Here is a 22,393-nt window from a genome sequence, read left to right as displayed (position 1 = left end):
TTAGGGTTGTGGTGGTGGTGGTCATGCGACTGTGTATACTCATCAAAACACACTTTGAACTGGTGATTTTTTTTTTGTCTTTTTTTTTTGCTATTTCTTGGGCCGCTCCCTCGGCATATGGAGGTTCCCAGGCTAGGGGTCCAATCGGAGCTATAGCCACCGGCCTACGCCAGAGCCACAGCAACGTGGGATCCGAGCCGAGTCTGCAACCTACACCACAGCTCACGGCAACGCCGGATGGTTAACCCACTGAGCAAGGGCAGGGACCGAACCCGCAACCTCGTGGTTCCTAGTCAGATTCGTTAACCACTGCGCCACGACGGGAACTCCCTGAACTGGTGATTTTATTGTAAGTAAATTATTTTCCAGAGCTGAAAAGAAAATTGTGGCGTATAGCTAAAGTGATTCTTAGGAGAAATTTATAGCATTAAATGCTTATATTAGGAAAGAAGAAAGGTCTAAAAGCAGTCACCTAAAGTCTGTTCCTTTAAGGAGCCAGATAAAGAAGAGTAAGTTAAACTCAAAGCAAGTAGAAGGAAAGAATAAAGTTAAGTGCTAATCAAATCAATGGAACAGAAAACAGACCAACAGAGAAAAGTAACAGGTCCCAGATCTTTTTGAAAAGATTAGCAAAATTGATAAATTCCTAGCTGAATCCCCCCCTCAGAGAGAACACAAATTATCGCTAATCAGAAATGAAAAGGAATTAAAGGAGGGTCCTACAGGCATTAAAAGAATGTAAAGATAGCATGAAAATTTATATGAAATGTAAGAATTTTTTGAAAATTACAACTTACATAAAATTAAGCAGAATTTGTAGATAACCCTCTAGTAAAGAAGTTGAAGTTCTTATCAAAATCTTCCTGCAGAGAAAACTCCAGGACCCTGATGGTTTTACTGGTGATTTCTTGAAAATAAAGTGATGGTTTCAAGTTGGAAAGAAATTTAGAGATAATCTAGCTTACTCACTTTTACTTACAGATAAGGCTCATCCATCCATAAGCTATACGAAGCCCATAAATGACGTATCCAGTAAAATCACAGAACTCGTTTCAATGCTATTTTCAGCATACTGTGCCACCTGTAAAGCTTTTCTTATATAGATGTTCTATTTTTGTCTCTGTGCCATTCAAACCTATTTGTATGAAGCTTGTCTTCAGTGAAGGTAAAAACACCTGAACATTTTGTTTCATATTCTAATATTCACAAGTAGGAATCCGTATCACTCAGGAATCTATAATAGTTGTTTCAATAGAAGGGACTTAATATATTTAATGTTCTAATACAAGGCCTTAGAGAGCTGAGAAGGCAGACGGGAGTGCCAGTGCCGAAAGTATAAAGAGGCGAGGCGAAACCGGCAGGGAGTGTCCACTTTGACTAGGAAGGGAGGAGGAGAGGAAGGAGGGGAAGAGGTTGGGCTTGTTAGAACCTAGAAGCTTGGAAGGGACACCCTACCTCATCCCCACGGGCTGGGCCTTAGACTTTTAAGGAAGGGGCCCCTGGCTGGCTATTCTTCCAAGGGTCCAGGCTGAGGCCGATTCTGCTAGAAGAGGCAAGAACCATCTGCCATTTCTGGAGTAAAATGTCCACGGTTGGGGAAAAAAAATAGACAAAACTGGAAGTAATTCTCCTTTTCTCCAGTCAATGACTTTATAGCCAGCACAGTCTGCCCCTTTGGCTGCTCCAAAGCATCCATACACACACCCTTTCAGGCGTATTTGAACTTCTATGCAGCAACAGTAACAACTTTATATTTCCACTAAGAAGATGCGACAGTGCCTTATGTATTCCCTCCCCTAGAAGTGGATAGTCACAATATCAATCGCTGGGTAATTCTTAATTCCTTTTTCAATTTAGTCACTCTTCTACCTGAATATTCTGTAACATTATGAAAAAATTATAGGCTTCCAATTCTGGACAAGATTGAGCAAGCGCATGCCACCTTATTCCTGGAAAAAGAAGACAGACTGGCCAGTGTCCTCAGCTCCAGCAGTGAGTTCCCTTGGAATTTTTTCCTTCCTCTCTCCCTCCCTCTCCACCTCCCTCCATATATCTCAGCCTCAGTGCTAGAGAGGGCCATGACACTTACAGGCACAGATAAAAATAAACAAGAGAAAGAAAAACCCACTTTCTCTTAGAAGGACTAGGAGGAGGGCAGCCCTGCAGGTGGAACCCTTTTGACTACACTCGCTCTATACCAGGCAAACTCCACAAAAGAAACTGTATGTCACCCTCCCAACTAGATTCAGAGACTAGAAAAAGTAGAGACTGTCATACAGAGGCCTGTTAACCATGCCTAACTTCACTAACAGGGAATAGAAGCGGAGACAACACCTCTCCCCCGACCCCGCTCCACTCTGGAGACTGGGGTGGAACCAGTTGACCATCCACATCTTACACAAAGTGAATGTCAGTGAAGAGGCAGCTGCAGAGACGTGGGGCTGGGGATGGGTCCTGCCTACCATCCCCAGCCTGTCCCAGACAGCAGAGGCAGCACCCCATCCCCTCCTAGCTAGAGAGTGGGGGGAAGGTTATGGAAAGAAGGGATTCTTCACATCTATGTGTGAACTCCTGGGCACAGTCTCACCCCTCTCCCTTCAAAACAGTCCATGAAACTAACTAGAATCAACACAGCAAAAGCTTTGGGAAATAAACTGTGGCGTAGAATACTACCCAGGTTTCAAATTAGCCTCTGGGTAGCACACAAGTTGGGCAGACCAAAATAGCACGATGCAGTCTTTGAAAACTAAATTGATATTCAATCCACAGCCCACAAAACTGGATTGGGACATGCATTCTGAACCTAAACTCCTTATTACTAAAATAGAAAATGTAAAAGGAAGCAGCGTCTCATAGTAACACTCAACATGTTCAGGAAACAATCCAGAATTACTCATCATACCAAGAAAACCAGGAAAATTGCAACTTCGATGAGAAAAGATAATCAACAGATACCAACACCAAAATGGCACAGATGTTGGAATTATTGACCAGGATATTAAAACTGCTATCATGAAAAAATTCTCTAATAAGCAATTATGAGCACTGTTGAAACAAATGGAAAAACAGAAATTCTCTGCAGAGAAACAGAAGATATAAAAAAGAACCAGATGGAAAGTTCAGCACTGAAAATTGCAATAACCAAAAATTTAAAATTCATTGGATGGGTTCCACAGGGGAATGGAGATAGCAGGAAAGAATTGGTAAGCTTGAGGATAAAATCAACAGGAGTTCACCAATCCGGACAACACAGAGAAAACTGATCGGGGAAAAAAAAAAAAAAATGCACAGAGCCTCAGGGACCTGTGGGACAATCACAAAAGATATGACATTCGTATCATCAGTGTCCCAGATGGAGAAGAGAAAAGAATGTGGGACAGAAAAAATATTTGAAGAACTAAGAGCTGAAAGCTTCCAAAGTTTGCCAGAGGTCATTAAATTTATAGACTCAGAAGCTGTGGAAGCCGCCAACATCTGAAGAATAAGTGGTTTGAATTACATACATTGTGTATACAAATAAATCATAACAGTAATTCTTATATCAGGTAGTAACTGGAAAAGGAAAAGAGACAGACAAGCAGGTGAATAGACACATAAGGAAAAGAGAAAAGTGCGTGGCTGCTCCGTTCTTGTTTCTGCAGCTTAGGCATGAGCCCAGGCTTGACATTTAGAACTTGATTCTTAACTCTGCCCTTTGGCCTCAGCCAGTACTCTAGTCTGCTTATCACAGACTCTGTTTCTTCCATGACCGGAGTGCTATTCAGACTTTCTGCTTCTTCTTGTGTTAGTTTTGAGAAGTTGTGTTTTCCAAAGAATCTGTTCATTTCAACTAACTTGTAAAATGCATTGCTATAAAATCATCCGTAATGTTGTCTTTTGTGTGTGTGTGTCTTTTCTGTATGTTTAGGGCCGCATCTGCAGCATATGGACATTCCCAGGCAAGGGGTCTAATCAGAGCTGTAACCGCCGGCCTACACCACAGCCACAGCCATAGCCACAGCCGCGCCAGATCCCAGTCTCATCTGCAACCTACCCCACAGCTCACGGCAACGCCAGATCCTTAACCCACTGAGGGAGGCCAGGGATCAAACCCACAAACTCATGGTTCCTTGTCAGATTCATTTCCACTACACCACAGTGGGAGCTCCTGTAGTGTTATCTTATTATCTTATTAAAACCTGTAGGATTTGGAATGATGTGCTCTTTTTCATTCTTGATACCGATCCTTTTTGTCTTCTCTCCTTTTCTCGATCAGCCTTGTTAGAGGTATATCAATGTTATATCTTTGCAAAGAATCAAATTTTGATTGTGTTGATTTTTCTTTAGTGTTTATTTCTTTTGTGTTTCATTAACTACTCTTTTCTTGATTAATCTCTTCGTCTACTTTGGTGCGCTTAAGTTGCTGTTGTTTTTCTAACCTTTTGATAACTTAGATCAATGATCTCAGTATTTATTTTTCTCATATGTGCATTAAAGCTCTAAGTTTCTCCTTAGTTACTGCTTTACATTGCCTTCCCAAGTTTTGATTTGTCATATTTCTTATTATCCTTAAGTTTAAATATTTTCTAATTTCAATTGTAGTATCTTCTTTGATTCATATAAAAGTAAATTGCTTACCTTTTCAGTTTTTGAAGCTATCTTTTTCTTATTGATTTCTTATTTGGCTCCACTGTGGCCAAAAAATATATTTGGTAAGAGTTCATTATTTCGCTCAGGAAAAGGTCTATTTTGGTAAATGTTCTGTGTGTCCCTAAAAAGAATGTACATTTTATGGTTGTAGATTTAAAGATCTTACTAGGTCATTTAGGTAAGATTAGTTACATTGGCACTTTTAATATAAGCAAAATATCCCCCTGCTTATTCCTCTTTAAAATGGGCATCTTCATTTCTTCTGGTTTGGTTGTGTGTGTGTGGTGTGTAACCCTTATTTCTGCAGTAGTTGAATTCATTTTCCTAGTTTAAGTAAAAAACGGTTTAAACACAGTATTTAGTGTGTGAGAATCAAAGAGAAACCATGCAGCAGACCTGTCTTACTGTAGCTCCAGAAAATTCTTAAAGAAATCTGGAGAAACAGCGGCGTCTCCCCTTTCAGAAAGGGGTGGCCAACAGTCCTCTATTGTCTAAGGTAGTTTTACAAGTCCTGCCTGGAGCCAGAAGAAGAGACCACATGATGTCCTAAAATCCCTTCAGGTGTCACAAATCTAAGGGATCAGGAGTGCAGGCAGAGGTATAAGATGTGGTTTCATCTGGAAAAGGGTCAGAAATTCTATGCATAGGAAGTGTCAAACACCTTCACGTTCCTGTGAAACCCAGCGAGATGGTGCGTGTGAGGATCCAGGGCATTTGGCGGCGGTGGCCAGCAGCGTGTCAGGAGTGGGGGGGAGAGCACAGCCACTCCCTTCGCTCCCTTCGTGGAGGAGAGTGTGGTGGCCCAGGACCTGTTTTGATCATGGTTCTGCTGACACCTCTTTTGAGACCTAACATGTAGGCTCAGGCACCAGAGTCCCAGCTGGTTTTTCACAGACACATTTTAAGGCGGTGCTTTTGTTAGAGGGTCGGAAGCATCTCTTTACGGAGACCATTTTAACACAACAGGCTCCACGGCTCCCTGAAGGGACACGGAGCCGAGGCCGAAGGCAGCTCGCAAGTGGAAAGGTAGCCTAAAGTCAGAGCCGGGAGGTGAGAGGGGGGTGATGGAGAGGATCTACCTGGGCAGTTAGCTTGGAGCCGGTCGTGACCTCTAGCGTCCCTTTCTGGGAGGAGGTTGTGAGAGCCACAGCAGTGCTGCCGCCCAGCCTCTGTGCATCCACAGCACATGGAGCAGTGTTAACACTGTCCCCAGACCAGGCTGCTGCTCTGGCTGTGACCAGCGCAGCCTCCCTGCCCATCTGGCTGAGACGATCCAAGTCACCACCAGCCTGTTGACTGCTCACAGCCCGCCGGTCAGAAGGCTGTTTTAAAGAAACCCGGCGTCAGAACGGGAAGGGACCTTAGAGACCATTCTTGCATGCTTTATTGCAGAGAAAACTGAGGTGCAAAAAGGTTAAGTTGCTTCTCTAAGGTGTTAAATATACACTGAATAGAACCCTTTAAGGGACGCCCTGGCAAGTTCTTGGGAAGGAAGGCCAGACCCTGTCGGAAAGGGCTTTTTTCTTCCAGTGTCTGTGACTTGAGCACACAGACATTTGGATTTGAGACCTAATGCCTGGGTATCATTATTTATTTAATTGGAAGAAAACACAGGGGTCATTTGCCCATTCAAATGGGTCATATTCCCTGATGGACGGCCAAGAGCTTTGGGAAATGTTACATTCTCTTGCCAGCCCTGAAATCAGTGAAAGAATGATCTTCTCTGGCCCTGCGTGTTTCTGACTTGTTTGACAAGCTCTAGTGAGCTACCAGATGTGGAAATTCTTTTCAGCCTGGGATAATTTATTTATCTGTTTATGTATTTTACCAGGAAAGTATCTATTGAGTTCTTGATACTCATTTGCAGGGAGCTCCTGAGGGAACAGTAGCAGCGTGTAGTGTTACTTGAATGTTTGATTCCCCCCACCCACCCACCCACCCCCGCCCCAAGTCTGTCTGCTTCTGCTTTTATTTCAGACCTGAAGAGCTGGGAAGTAAAATGCGACTTGTTGCTGCTCCCCTCCCCCGCCTTTAAGAGAGGCCGTTTTTAAAACATGTGGCAGAAAATGAACTGTGCAGACTTGGCTGAATGTAGAAACCTGAAAATTTATTTTTCTTTTTGTACTTTGATCCTCATTTCCAACCATAAAAATTATTAGCGGCACCTAAGTGTTAAACATTTTTCACCTGAGAGATGTGAAACACTGTCGGCTAATAATGCTGGATATAAAGTCAGTCCTTCGTGTGGGGATGGGAATTGACTCAAAGCAAATGTGTGTTGTAGGTGCACAAAATGCTGACGCCTTCCTTTTACTGCCTGGATAGTCGGTGGTAGTGGCTAGTTAAACCTCTGGGGTACTAATAAGCTACGATCATTTATTTGGATTATCTCGCTCACAACTCCCCATGGTAATGGCAGGTATATACTTGTAAAGACTTGTGAAAAGACAGCAAAATAGCATGGAATGCCCCCCACTATTTTTTTGGGGGGGGGCCTGCACCCAGGGCTCTTGGAGGGTCCCAGGCTAGGGGTTGAATTGGAGCTATAGCCACCAACCTATGCCACAGCCACAGCCACGCTAGATCTGAGCCGTGTCTGCAACCTACACCACAGCTCACGGCATCACCAGATCATCCTTAACCCACTGAGCAAGGCCAGGGATTGAACTGCCTCCTCATGGACACTAGTCAGATTGGTTTCCACTGAGCCACTATGGAAACTCTTGCCCCCACTGTTTTTCATGAGTATGTAAACACCATCCCTGAGTGGCTTTTCCTGGTGTAAGAAGGCACCTAAGTTAGAACGAGCTGGGCCCGTGTGGTCGCATAGGGAAGTCATACACCAGTTGATGTGCTGAGGGCAGAACTTGTGATGGGGCAGACATTGGGAGTTCGGTTGGTTTGGCCATATAGGGCCAGCTGATGACAGGCTAAGAGGTCAGCTGAGAAGTCTAAGTGGTGCAGAGGTTATTGTAGGTTCGCAAAGAGGTGTCTGGCCCAGGCAGTCAGATCACAGGAAAAACTCAAGATGATGGAGTGAAGACAGGGAAAGCCAGGTATGTCGTAGTAGTGAAAAAGTCTATCAGCTTAATCAGTGTTTATTGAATCAAAGAACCAAGGAGAAGGAAAAGATAGGCTTAGCCATAGCTCATATTTAATCAGGGATGAGGGAACTTGGTTAATTGGAGAATTCCTGAGCTGAGGCTCTGTGTAACAGTTGCATTTTAAATAGAATTAGTTAAGTTTATAGCTAGCTAGCTATTCATCCGGGGAGAGTGGTAGAGATGATATATTCTGTGATTCAAAATAAACGATTCCACTTTTCCTCTTCTTGCTAGAAGAGCAGAAAGATGGAAAGAAGCTATCATCGAATTAGACTTCAGAATGGCCTCTTTTAAAAGCTAGTAGGTAACTTTAAAAAGAAAGAAAGACTATTTGTGTTCTTCTGTTTGTCCCTCTGAACCGCCTGCCAGTAAAAGTGCCACAGATCCAGGTCTTGGCCTGGGTTTCAAGATTGTTCCTCACAGACTTGGGTTATGATACCACTTTCCTCCCTGGCTTTAAGCCCCAGAGCCCGGAATCTGAAAACGTACCCAGAGCTGTTGGGAAGCCAGGGAGGGTTTTCTTTACGGCGTGTGGCACCACCTGTCCTACCCTGCCATGGGCCCCTAACACCCTTTGGGGTCACGTAGGACACTGAGAAACAGGGTCCTTATAACCAAGACTAATACAAATGAAACGTCCCCAAATGCAGGGCCCTCCCTGCCGCAGACAACCTCAGCGTGAACCAGAGCCTAGGTTTCATCCCTCGGCCTCTCGCTGACTCGGATCCTTAACATAGTCTGACCTGGTAGCTGCCCGGAAAGGTTGGGAATTCAGGTGTTTCCTTCTCTCTGGATGATGGGCTGTCACCACAAGGCCCCCTGGAGCCATGGCGGGCGTCCCAGCGAGCCGGGCCGTCTTGGGCATGTGCAGAATCAAAACCTTGTCAGCATTTGTGCTGGATCTGCGCTAAAGCTTTGCAGCAGCTAGAGCCACTTTGCCAGAGCTGAGCTTTGAAAACTAAAACGTGTTTAGGGCTTGCAGTGTGCGCTCCTCGTTGAGGACCTGCAGGAGATGAAGGCTAGAGGCTCTCTTTGAGCCTTGTGTATAATATTTGAGCAAGTGACAGTCCCCCCTGAATACATTCCTAGTGGCAGTCATCCAGATCAGTACAGTATTGAGGGCTTTTTGTTTGTTTGTTTTGCCTTTTCTAGGGCCGCTCCTGCGGCATATGGAGGTTCCCAGGCTAGGGGTCTAATCAGAGCTGTAGCCGCTGGCCTACGCCAGAGCCACAGCAATGCAGGATCCGAGCTGTGTCTGTGACGTACGCCACAGCTCACGGCAACGCCGGATCCTTAACCCACTGAGCAAGGCCAGGGAGCGAACCCGCAACCTCATGGTTCCTAGTTGGATTCGTTAACCACTGCGCCATGACGGGAATTCCCAGTATTGAGTATTGAAAGGACATCTGTCTGTCTTTACCTCCACCTTTTCACTTTTCTTAAGTGCAGCGAGAGTTGCCTCTGGAGACTGTTGTCTTCAGAAGAGGGCGCGGGCCAGGTGGCTCGCCCAGTGAGTGTCCCTCCTGCGGTGCCGTTGGCTCCCTCGCGGGAGTCACGTGGGAGACCGTGGTTGGAGGAGCCCTTCTTTCTAGAGAGTCCTCCCTGGGGTCTTCTCCACACGGCTCCTGGAGGAGAACTGAATCCTCTGTTAGGTCCGTCTGTCTCCAGCTTGCATCGATTTACACCCCCAAGACCCTGGGGGACCTGGAGGGAAAATGGTTCACGTGTGCCGCGCTGAGCCCAAGCTGCTGAAAGCAGACCCCGAGCAGTGGGCTGGAGCCCACGGAGGTGCTGAGAGAAGCTGCAGTGAGGTTTGACCTCTCGGAGCTTTTCTAAAGCACCCAGTCCCCATTGGAGAGGAAGTCAAACAAATATTAAGGGAAGGAAATCGAATATGTCTGCTGAACATTGAAATAACATCTGATGGTTTAAAAAAGCACTCAGTTGGGAATTGTGATGGAGTGACACTTTTTCCTTCCCCACTGAGCAAATTAAAACAGCAAGCTCAGAATTTGTTTGCCTAGCCATTAATGAGCCATCAAGTGGAGGACTAGGCTCCCTACCCCAAAGAGGAGGGAGCTTGCTGCCCGATGGCACAGCTGACCGTCAAAGGGCATCGATTTCTCCCACACTCCCCCCCCCCCAGGAGGTCAGGTGAGTTGGTTTCATTGTTTTGCATAAGCTCTGAGTTTAAGTCAGACAGTGCTGGTGAGGTGAGAGCTTGCCTGGTCTTTGCTCTCCCAGCCCTGTGTACCCCCACCCAGCCTCACCATCTCTCCTGTCTGCAGCCCAGGCAGCCCCACCTGGCTCCGAATTCTGTGCCTCAGGAACTGATGCTTATAATATGGGATAGTTATTTTAAAGAGGTGTTGGTTTAAAGAATGCACACTTCCCCCCACCCCATTCAAAAGGAGATAACTGCTATGATATCCCAGCCCTGAGAGGATCCATATGTTGGCGGGTTATTGTTCCAGAACCTGCCTGTTGTCTCTTTGGGATTGATTACAGGCTTTGGCCGCCCCAGGAATCCAGAGCTTCAGGATTTGGTTTATGATTTGAGGATAGGGAGAATTTGTCTTGCATTGGCTGCTTATCTGTCTTGATTTTGATAGAGATACTTGAAGAAGGTGTGTGGGCAGGCTTTGGCCCGGGACCAGGGGAAATGAAAGTCGTGGTAGCATCCAGGCCCTGAAGCCCCCCGTGGCTCTCTCAGAAGGGCAGCACCTGGAGCTTTCGGAGCAGAATTCTGCGGTGTGGTTCCCAAGTGTGATGCCGCACCCTTCACCACCAGCCGTGAAACTGCTTGCAGATTCAGAGGGTTGAGACAGTGGTTGGTGGTTGCTGTTGCATTAGACCTACCAATTCCCCATTCTGGATGGTTAGATTGAAAGGAAACTTTAAAGGATTGGAATAGTCCCCTGACCTTAGAAATATCACACCTGAAAGCATGAACCTTGAGAAAGCAAGGTGAGATGGTCAGTGTGATATTTACAGCTCACCTCTTAGATCAGAGTTATTTCTTGGTGCTTAAAAATTGGTGCATAGGGTTCCCATTAACTGTGATTGTAGTATATCTCATACTATCTGTTGGCTGCTTTAGATAGTTGACGGCCTTTGGAGTTCCCTTGTGGCATAGCAGGTTAAGGACCCAGCATTGTCACCGCAGCAGCTTGGGTCACTGTTGTGGTGAGGGCTCAGCCAAAAAAAAAAAAGAGTTGACAGCCTTTAGAAGTAAAAATTCTAGGAGTTGCCATCATGCCTCATCGGTAATGAGCGCAAACCCGACTAGTATCCAAGAGGATCCTGGTTCAATCCCTGGCCTCGCTCAGTGGGTTAAGGATCCGGTGTTGCTGTGAGCTGTGGTGTAGGTCACAGATGTGGCTTGGATCTCTTGTTGCTGTGGCTGTGGCTGTGGCTGTGGCCAGCAGCTGCAGCTCCAATTTGACCCCTAGCCTGGGAATTTCCATATGCTGTGGGTGCGGCACTAAAAAGACCAAAAAAAAAAAAAAAAAAGGAAAAAATTCTAGGCTCCCATCCAGATGAAGATTTGAGGGGTGAGGGCAGAGGTCCTGATCCCATGTTGACACTGCTCCTGGAGAGAGAAGGAAGGGGCTGACCTTTAGCTGAGGCCACTAATACATCCATGGCATAGATCTGGGGCTGGAATGACAGACTCGCCTTTAGTACCTTCCATTCAAACAGGATTGTGTCTTCCTAGTTTACTACCCTCTGCCTGCTGCTTGACACACAGCGGGTGCTCAGTAAATATTTATTGACTGAATGAGTGAACTTAATGTGATTGGACATTGAATTTTCTGATATACACATAGTTTCTGTGATTGAAATTATAAGGAGTTTTTCAAAATTAAGTGATGCTGTATTTTATATTCAGTGGGAGAAATCTGATCTTCTCCTTGCTGGTCTGCTAAACAGAGAGCAAAGAATAAAATTTTGTACTGATTATTTACCTGGTTGGGGGCAATGAGAATCTCAGCCCCCCACTTTGTAATTGAAATTTCTTTTCCTTTCTCCCCTTAAAATGAAATCCATGAAGCCTTTCCCTTATTTCCTGCTTTTCCACCCTTTTGTGTGTTTTTCCTGTGTCCTCGATTTCTTTCATCTTTAGCTTTTTTTCCTTTTTCAGCCACACCCTCAGCATATGGAAGTTCCCAGGCCAGGGATCTAATCTGAGCTGCAGCTGTGATTTATGCCACAGCTGCAGCAATGCTGGATCCTTAACCCACTGTGCCACAGCAGGAGCTCCCCATCTCTGGCCTTTTATGCATATGTCAGTCATGCTTTTCTAAATGGTAAGCTCCTTAGTAACATGACACATGCTCTATTCTTGTATTCAGTCTTTGAAGTAGAAGGCAGTCCCTAAAAAATAGTTGGGGGCAACTGATTCTTGACCAGAGGTGCCAACACAATGCAGTGGAAGAAAGACAGCTTTGTTAATGAATGGTGCTGGGCACATTGGACATCCATAAGCAAAACTTTAACCTTGACCCAAACCGCACAAAAATTAACGTAAAGTGAATCATGGACTTAAATGTAAAACGTAATACTATGAAACTTTCAGGAAAAAAAAGAAAAAAAAATCTTCAGGATCTAGGGCAAGACAAAGAAGCATGATTCATAAAAGGAAAAATGGATAAATTGGACCTCATCAAAACTTAAACCATGGGAGTTCCCTGGCGATGCAGCAGGTTAAGGATCTGGTGTTGTCACTGCTGTAGCTCAGGTCACTGCTGTGATGCAGGTTTGATCCTTGACCCGGGAACTTCCACATATCACCAGCATAGCAAAAAAAAAAAACAAACAAAAAAAAACCAAGTTTTGCTCTGTGAAGGACCCTGTGAAGAGGATTAAAAGAAATGCTGCAGATTGAGAGAAATATTTGCAAATGACATATCCAACAAAAGACTAGGATGTATATCTAGGATATATCACTCTCAAAACTCAACATTAAAAGACAAACAATCCAATTAGAAAGTGGACAAAGGACACGAGCAGTTATTTCACTGAAGAGGATATACACATGGTAAATCATCCCATGAAAAGATGTTTGATATTATTGATCATTAAGTAAATACAAATATAAACTGTAATTGTATACCACTATACACCTATCAGAATGGCTGAAATTGAAAAAAAAAAATAGTGACAGCACAAAACATGCTGGTGAAGATACAGAGAAACTGGATCTCTCATACATTACTGTTAGAAATATAAAATGGCACAACCACTCTAGAAAATCAGTTTGGGCTATTTCTTACAAAACTGAATGTGTAGTTACCGTATGATCCAACAATTGTACTCTTAGGCATTTATTCTGGAGGCAGGAAAATTTATGCCCATACAAGTACCTGTACATGAGTGTTCGTAGCAGTGCCATTTGTAGTTCCAAAAAGGAATCAGCCCAGATGCCCTTCAAGGGCTGAATGGTTAAACAAACTGTTGGACCAGTGGAACACACCATGGAACACTACTCAGCAATGAAAAGGACTGGACTGTCCATACACAGAACAACTTAGAAGAATCTCTGTGTGAAAAAAGGTAATCCCAAAGGATTATATACTTTGTGATTCTGTTAATAGATAGCCTTTTAAAAATTACAAAATTGTAGAACTGGAGAATAGATTAGCAATTGCCAGAGGGAACCTTGATGGGGTGGGACCCTCGTGGTGATAGAAATGCTCTGGATCTTGACTCTATCAGCGTCAGTCTGATACTCTATCACACTGCTCTCTCATGAGATGTTATCACTGGGAGAAGCTGTCTAGAGTAGACAGGATCTCTCTGCATTATTTCTTTCAGCCCCTTTTGAATCTACAGTTATCTCAAAATAAAATTTTAATTAAAAAACAATGAGAGCTCCGTAAGTATCTAAGAGTTCAATGAGTAAACGAATTAATAAATAGGAACGCTCCAATCTCCCCGTCCCTACCCTGTGGCTGGCTTGCTGTTGGATTGCCTTTCTAGAACTTGCTGTCAGGGTTGATAGATAATTGTAAGGAAGGTGGAACATCTTGGGCTTTTTAAAGAAATGCTGTTGGTCATCATCTGTCTCGATAGTTTGGACTTTGTTCTAGCTCTTGCCTTTTATGTAAGCCAACCCAAATCATTTTTTGGAAATAGATGGGATATAAATAAATGATTGAAAGGAGTTCCTCTGCCTCTTGATTCTCCACCAAAAGATAATGGGGTTTAAGCACCCATATAGGGCGCTATGATGAATTAACTCATTAGAAAATCATTTTAGGAAGTTCCCTTCATGGCTCAGTGGTTAATGAACCCGACTAGCATCCATGAGGATGTGGGTTCGATCCCTGGCGTAGCTCAGTGGGTTAAGGGTCTGGCCTTGACATGAGCTGTGGTGTGGCGCAGCTCAGATCCCACATTGCTGTGGCTGTGGTGTAGGCCGGCGGCTACAGCTCCAATTCTACCCCTAGCCTGGGAACCTCCATACGCTGTGGGTGCAGTCCTAAAAGACAAACAGGCAAAAAAAAAAAAAAAAAAGGAAGGAAGAAGGAAAGAGAAAGGAAGGAAGGAAAGAAAGAAAGAAATCATTTTAGAACCACATTTATGCTTCGAAGTCAGCCAGGATTAGTTTGTAGTCAGTGCCATTTCCTCCCACGCGCAGGAAGAAGAAAACAAATCTGACCAGGTCTGCAATAGTGTCTGTGACCGTGAGTGATAGGCGCCACCGAGGTAGCGACTTGAAGGAGGAGAGTTACTTCCCCCGGCTGGTCAGGGCTGACGTCTTTGGTCCCCAGTCAGTTAAATCCAACCTCACCGAGATCAACCTGAAGTTTTGAAGGCTCGGTAATTTATAAAAGCTAAAGTCTCTGTTTCTACATCGTGCACGGTTTTGAAAGAGAATAGCCATTTGGCTTGTGATCACTCTTGTAACTTCATTAACCAACCTCCTGGGACCAGACTTAGAAATAGGACGACCCCCCCTGGAGCTGAGGTTATGGAAATAAAAATGATTTCACGTTTTGGTGGGTCTTAAGGAGCGCAAAATTAGAAAGCCCGTGACCCGACCCTGACCCACCTCCTCCTCCTCCCTCCCCTCAGCCCCCTCGCGTCTCTCCTTTGCTTCTTTATTATCTCTCAGGAGATTCATTGCCTCATGAAAAATAGTCGTTGAGTTTAAGCTTTCCTTCAGCTGCTTTTTGCTTGTACTTCCTCTCTGCCCAGAGCCGCCCGGATTACCGGGTTGCAGTGGGCCCTGGGATGTCACAGGCGGAGTCCCGCGAGCGCGCTGCAGCTGCTGGGAGTCCCTCGTCTTAATGGCACGCATGTGGCTCTCTGTCCAACGGGAACCACGTTCATGAAGAGCCTCCAGCTCTTAGAAGACGAGTTCTGAGGGGAGCAAAAGACTGTGGTGTTTTCCCCACCGCCTCTCCCTCCCCCATCCTGTCAGAGGGCCTGAGCCGGGGGAGAGGAGAGGCTTCTTAGAATCAGGAGAGCGGAAAGTGACTTCGTGAGCAGAGGGCTGGACTGGGAGCTAGGGGTGGGCTGGCAGTGTAACTCGGGACAGCCACTTGCTCGCCAGCCCCAGTTTCCTCATCTTCACTGGAGGAGCTGGACCACATGGCCTCTGTGGCTGCAAACCCCCGAGTCGGCGTGGCCAGGTCTGCAGCTCAGGCTGCTGGAGTGTGAGTCTTGTTCCCATCCGCAGAAGGCCCATGGTTACACTGCCTGCTGAGATGGCGCACGTCTTCCTACCAGCGATGCTCCAAGCTGGTCAGTCTCCTTGCTTCCGTCACTGCCCAGGCCTGAAGGAAGGAGAGGTGTGATCATGTCCCCCAGCACCAGGGCATCACCCTCCAGCCAGACTGGGACAGAGAGAATTGCCGCCAGGATCCCAGGAGCCTTCCGTCCATGTACTCTTCCTGTTTGGCTTATTTTAAGCAGAATCCTGCCTAGGCTTGGAAAGATCTCTCGAGCAGATGGAAGTGATCCACATAGGTAAATCTTAATACACAGCATAGCACGGACATGTATTTGTCAAAACCAATCAGCCTCAGGGCACTCCTGGTGACACCTTCAGGGCTTCTTTGCTCTGCATGCATAGCATTAGCATTTATTGGTGTCCCAGGCGTGGGCAAAGGCTCTTTGGCTTTTCGCAAAGCAACCCCTTGACAAAAACTACCAGCCAACCACAATTGTACTTAAAAGCGTGAGCTGAAAGTGAGGCCAATCAGTCCCTCCATTCCACTTCATTTCAGGAAATTACAAATATAAAAGGTGAGCTTTGTTCCCAGAGGGCTGAGAGTGAATCTGATAACTGGCTCCTTTGTGGAAACCAGCTAGAAATTGGAACCCAGCCAGCTACTCCCTTCCCATCTGGACAGCACATAGGACAAGCCCGACAGGAAGGAGGGCCACCAGTTCAAAGGCGTTTACAAGCTGGCTTCCATGCAGCAATGCCATGATAGACCTGGGCCTAGGGCCCCAGGGCTTGGACTGGGTCCTGGCCTTCTGTTCCCCTTCGATGGTTGGGAATCGACAAAACTGGGGGACGTGTGCAAGGAGAGAAATGAACTTTGGCCCAGTGCGGGGTACCTTGGGTCCATATTCCCCCGGTTCCCTCAGCACTTCTTAGTCCATCTCTGGGCTCAGGAACCCTGGTACGTGGGGCACCCTCTCACCCAGTAGCTGTATCCCTGTGGCGCTTCCCCTTTGAAAGTGGGACCATGCTAGCAGCCCCTACAGTCCCTTTCCCCCCAAGCAAGCCTGTGGTCCCCTCATCAGTTATCCCAGATGGGCACCACCTGTTGTTACACCGTCCCCCCTCCCCACCCCCCCATCTGTTTCCTGAATCTGACTGTGGTTAGCACACACCCTAAGTTTAAAACGCACTCGCTAAGCTGGCTTAGAATACAGTGCATTATCCTCTTTTCAGGAACATTTATTGGGTACCCGTATGTGTATGGCATTTTAAACAAAGTTAAATAATGCAGGCCATGCTATTTAGAAACTTACAACTTGCGACTGATCTCAGTGGCTGAGTTAGTTTCCTTGAGAATAGGTTAGTGGGGAAGAAGATATAAGAATTTAGCCCTGAAAATGCATTAGAGGTCATTCGATCCAAACCCTCATTTTGCAGAGGGTGGAATGAAAGCAGGGCAGCTTGAGCAGGTCTGGCACACAGCTCGTCTGCGGTGGCAGAACTAGTCCCGGGTCTACGTTAACCACGCTTTCCACACACACACCCCCACCCCCCACCCCCGCCCATAGGATGCACTTCCTACAGGAGGTTATCAGGGCTGCCTCCTGCGCCTTCTAAACAAAGGTAAGATCTTAGTTTGATTCTGTAGTGATGGGAAGCCACCAAAGACCTCAGGAAGCTTAAAAAAGAAAAAAAAGGCGGGGGCGGGGGGAGAAGAGATAGGTAAAGGCCTCTGAAAACAGCCAGGTGAGCACAGCTCCATAATCCAGAGAAGGGGAGGTTGGGACCAGGATTATGAATGTTAGAATGGAAGGGGACAGAGGACAGTATTGGTGGTGTTACAGTCTCTGTTTGAAGAGTGATGTGGAACAGGCCCCCAAAAGTAAGGACTATTCACATTATTGCTAAATAAGCCCCAAACCAGGGAGTAGGGTTTGTTATAACAGACATAGGCCTCTGTCTTCAAAGACATGTGCAGTTAGAAATAGGTGACTCTATTTGTGGAGGACCCCGAAAGTATAGGCAAACAATTGAACGATGGCTTTGTGACCTGAACGCAGCTTTGGGAGCCCTGTCACTTGAACTGGGGAGGTAAAGTGATGCTTCAGTTGCCCATGCTGTAATGTATGAAGGCATCTGTGAGTAATGACAAAAGGCTGACCCTAGAGCATTTCCCTTAAGTAAAAAGAAAAGGGTTGAATTAGAGTGGGAGGTGGGTAGCAACAAGGAGTGGAGGGGGTCGGAGTCGAATTCTCACTCCTCTGGCTGGGAAAATGCTTTACTATATACATAATCAACATCGTACTATGGCGGGGCTCGATTAGAGAGGGCCCAGCCCCTTCTTTTCCACTCCGTTTTATCCTGTAGTCAGCTGCAGAGTTATAGATGAAGTGACAAGGATGGTATCTTGATTGCATCCAGCTGCCTGGAATAAGTCAAGGGCAGAGAGGCCCCTCCCGAGGCACTGCGCTTGCCGAAGGCTGCAAAGGCGTCTGAGATTCAGGACACCGCTGATGCTTTCAGAGCAGCGTCATTTAGCATCCTGGGATGCGGTGTTACCAAACTAAGTCCCTCTGGAGAGAAGTCTGGTACGTGGCTTCAGCGAACAGGAAGAGGACTGCAATCTCCATGGCATTCAACCCTAAAACTGACCCGTGTACTTGACAAGTAGAGCGCCTTGGGAAAGTGATTGGAACTTCCTTGGTGTGGATTAGAGAGCTGAACTGACTTAGGGTAAATACGGGAGGAAAGGAGGGGTGGTGCAGCTTCCATCCAGCAGAGGTGCCAGCTAAATGGGTGCCCCCTGCCTCTTTTCCTCTGCCGTGTCCACCACTGGCCTTGAGGGTAGTCAGTTGCCCTTTGGAGCCCTTCAGAAATCTCTTCAGTTCCATTTAAGTGAATTGGTGACTGTGGTCCTGGTGTGACTTGAACAGGCAGATGCCTGGTGCCGAGCAAAGGGACCTGGAGGTGTACTTGAAGGGGGTCTGTCCGGGCCCAAAGGTGGCAGAAGTTATGGCCCACAGCCTATGCTGTTGCTCTAGGCTCTGTAAAACTGTAATAATATCAGATTATTTTAATCTGCTGAAATGCAAACCCCAGAGTAGAGAACCCAGCAGCAGCATCACACATCTGAGGAAATGTTTGACATGGATTCATTTGTCTGCAGCTATTACGATGATGCCTGTGGCCGATTAACTCTCTTGGCTACAACATGGTGTTAATGAGGCCAAGGTTGTGGTTGGCGAGGCCTGTTAGGTGAGCTGGTTCACAAATCCAGACCATGCTCAAGACCCAGGTCAGACATCCCGTAAAAGCATGTCGACGATCACAGGGACTGGGCAAGACGGCGTAATGACTCAGCAAACGTCCCTTTACCCGCTCCTGGAAAAGCGATTTAAAACATGTGCTTCAGTGCTGGTGAATTATGACTGTGATCTTCTCACACAGAGCCTCTCACATTGTTATTGACGGTTAGCTGGTGATCCGTACTGTTGCAGACTTCCTTTCTGAGTGAAGGGTGTGCTGGCTCCGGCTGGGAAGAGAAGAGGAGGGATCTTGGCTCCTTCTCTCATACTCGGCTTTCTGCTGCCGAGATCTTGCCCATCCATCCTCAACAAGGGTGCGTGGAGTGCTGTTCCGTGTTCTCGGCTTTGTGCTCAGGATGCCTCCATGGATGAGACTGTCCTCATGGAGTTTTAACTCTGCCGGAGGAAAAGAGATGACACCTAAGTAGACAATAAATAGCCAAAGCAGTCTGAGGGAAAGAGAGTTTGGTGAAGGAAAGCATGGGATGAAGGGGGATGATGCAGAATGGCATTTACCTTGGATGGAAAGGTCTGGAAAGGCCTCTGAAAGCAGGTGACATTTAAGCAGAGACCTGACTGATCTCAGGAACCAGCCTTTGGAAGAGCTGGGGGGACATTCCAGTCAGAAAAAAAGAGCAGGTGCAGAAGGCTTGAGGTCTAGTCACAGTTAAAGAACAGGGAAGCTGCTGGATCGTGGGAGGATGTGGTGAGAGAGGCTGGAGGGTAGGAAGACCCTTCAGAACGTGCTCAGAGGAGTTTGGATATTTTTCTTAATCAACAGGAAGCCATTTTTTTGGCTTTGTTTTAGAGGTGGAACATTTCTTAAAGGTTTGGAGGGGTGAGGATGTTACAGGTTGAATGTATCTAAAAAAGATATGTTGAAATCCTAACCTTTGGAGTTCCCGTCATTACGCAGCTGAGACAAATCCGACTAGGAACCATGGGGTTGCAGGTTCGATCCCTAGCCTCGATTAGTGGTTTAAGGATCCAGCGTTGCCGTGAGCTGTGATGTAGGTCGCAGACACGGTTTGGATCTGGCGTTGCTGTGGCTGTGGTGTAGGCCGGCGGCTACAGCTCCAATTAGACTCCTGGCCTGGGAACCTCCATAGTCCATGGGCGCAGCCCTAAGAAGACAAAAGACAAAAGATTAAAAAAAAAAAAAATCCTAACCCTTAGTAACCTTATTTGGAAATGGGGTCTTTTAGAGGTAATCAAGTTAAAATGAGGTCCTATGGGTGGGCCTTAATCCAGTTTGATAGGTATCCTTATAAAAAGGAGAGATTGGGGGCGTTCCCATTGCGGCACAGCAGAAACAAATCTAGGAACCAAGAAGTTGTGGATTCGATCCCTGGCTTTGCTCAGTGGGTTAAGGATCTGGCGTTGCCGTGAGCTGTGGTATAGGTCGCAGACACGGCTCAGATCCTGCGTTGCTGAGGCTGTGGTGTAGGCCAGCAGCTGTAACTCCAATTAGACCCCTAGTCTGGGAACCTCCATATACCACGGTTTCGGCCCTAAAAAATGCAAAAAAAAAAAAGAGAGAGAGAGATTGGAATACAGAAACACACACAGGGAGGAAAGCTGTGTGTAGACAGAGATTTGAAGTGATGCATCTACAAGCCAAGGACGCCAAAGACTGACAGCCAAGTACCTGGAGCTGGGAAGAGGCCAGGGAGGATCCTTCCCCGTAGGCTGGCCTTCCACACCCTGATTTCAGATTTCTAGATTCCTGTTGCTCTGATCCACTCACTTTGTTACTTTGCAGCCCTAGCAGACAAGGCAGAGTACTAGCACACTGGCTCTGCCTTTGAGGAAGCAATGGAGCATCCTCCCTGAACTCAGGGACACTGGGGTGTTGGGGAAACCTCTTGTCGCTGTAGTATATGCATGACCATATGACTTCTGTATATGTGTGGGTAGATAATTTAAAAACATATAATGACAAATGTATAAATTAATAGGATGGAGCCCACTGATTGAATACCCAGCTCTCCTTTTAGGGATGGTCCTTTTAGGGGTGCTCTGTAAATGCTGGTTTGGAAGGACAAGAGTGGAGGCAAAGAAATAAGTTGGAAGCCTTTTACAGTAGCCTGGTAATCCACGGCCATGTCGTCATTGAGTCATGATGGTGTCTTGAGCTGGAGAGAGTGGTAGTAGAAATGGCAAGAGGTACTCAGAAGTAGAGCCAGCAGGACTTGCTAACGGATTGGATGTGGGGAAGGAGGGAAAGGAAGGAATAAAAGCTGACTCTTAGCCTTTGGGCTTGAGCAGTTGACTTCGAGGACTTACTGAGATGGAAAAGACGGAGACAGTGGGGATATGGAATCAAGAGTTATGCTTTGGACCTGTTAAGGTTGAGATGCCTATTGTTTATCCAGTGGGAGATAATCAGTAATTGTAATGGTTGGTTGTTTGAGAAATGTTCGGGGCCAAGCATAAATTTAGGTCATCAGAGTATAGGCAGTATTTAAAGTGATTGAAACTAGATGTTACCTAGAGGGAGAGTTTAAAGAAAAGGGTAGGCTCCAGGACGGGGCCCTCAGGAACTCTGCTGTGTGAAGCTCTGGTCACGGATGAGGACTCGTGATGCTGAGAAGCAGCACCAGGACAGCCAGTCAAATGTCAGCACTCACTGATGTTAATGGTTTAAAGGTTAAAGTAAATTATATGGAAATACATGGGGAAAAGTATTGCAAGTACCCCCCCCCCCATATCTCAAATTCTCTTTAACAAAACTGTATCTAAAACTTTTCCAAATACAAAAATGAAATTTTTGTTTTCAATATGTTACTGGTTGTAGAATCAGACAAATTCTCTATACCTGATGATTCCAAAAGGTGATAAGAATGGTTTTATGCTCCAGATAGATGTTTTTTTTAAGGAACAGATATTTTGTAAATTTTCATAGTCATCAAAATTTAATATAAATCCCAGTTCCATTTATTCTTCATTTGTACATTCATTAAGAATGAAATCTATGGAGTTCCCGTCGTGGCTCAGTGGTTAACAAATCCAACGAGGAACCATGAGATTGCAGGTTTGATCCCTGGCCTTGCTCAGTGGGTTGATGATCTGGCATTGCCGTGAGTTGTGGTATAGGTTGCAGACACAGCTCAGATCCTGCATTGCTGTGGCTCTGGCGTAGGCTAGCAGCTACAGCTCTGATTCGATCCCTAGCCTAGGAACCTCCATATGCCGCGGGAGTGGCCCTAGGAAAGGCAAAAAGACAAAAAAAAAGAATGGAATCTATTTCATTAATCATATGTTAAGAGATTACCTACCTTGGAGTTCCCATTGTGGCTGAACGGGTTAAGAACCCAACATAGTTCCATGAGGATACAGGTTCGATCACAAGCTGTGAGTTAAGGATACAGTGTTGTCACAAGCTGCAGCATAGGTCGCAGATGTAGCTCAGATCTGGTGTTGCCGAGGCTGTGCTGTAGGCCTCAGCTGCAGCTCGGATTTGACCCCTAGTCTGGGAATTTCCATATGCTGCAGATGCAGCCATAAAAAGGAAGAAAAAAATTAAAAAGTGATTCCCTACCTTGGCCCAATTCAGGAAGCTACTGCTTTACCTTTCCCATTACATTGAAGTTCCCAAGCAAGCACAGGGAAGTGTTGCAGGAAATTAGAATCAACATCTATCTTTGAGTATCGGCAGAAGAACCAGCACCTGT

General features: G+C 46.0%; 1 protein-coding gene across 2 annotated transcripts in view; it reads left to right on the top strand.

The window, feature by feature from the left end:
• The window catches only part of EXT2 (exostosin glycosyltransferase 2), a 137,688-nt gene that overhangs the window by 103,209 nt on the left and 12,086 nt on the right, over nt 1-22,393 (top strand). The gene's annotated exons all lie outside the window — the stretch shown is intronic.

Source organism: Phacochoerus africanus, chromosome 4 (assembly GCF_016906955.1).
Source record: "Phacochoerus africanus isolate WHEZ1 chromosome 4, ROS_Pafr_v1, whole genome shotgun sequence".
Taxonomy (NCBI): domain Eukaryota; kingdom Metazoa; phylum Chordata; class Mammalia; order Artiodactyla; family Suidae; genus Phacochoerus; species Phacochoerus africanus.
Note: the sequence above shows the minus strand (reverse complement) of the source record. Positions and strands in the feature narration are given on the sequence as shown.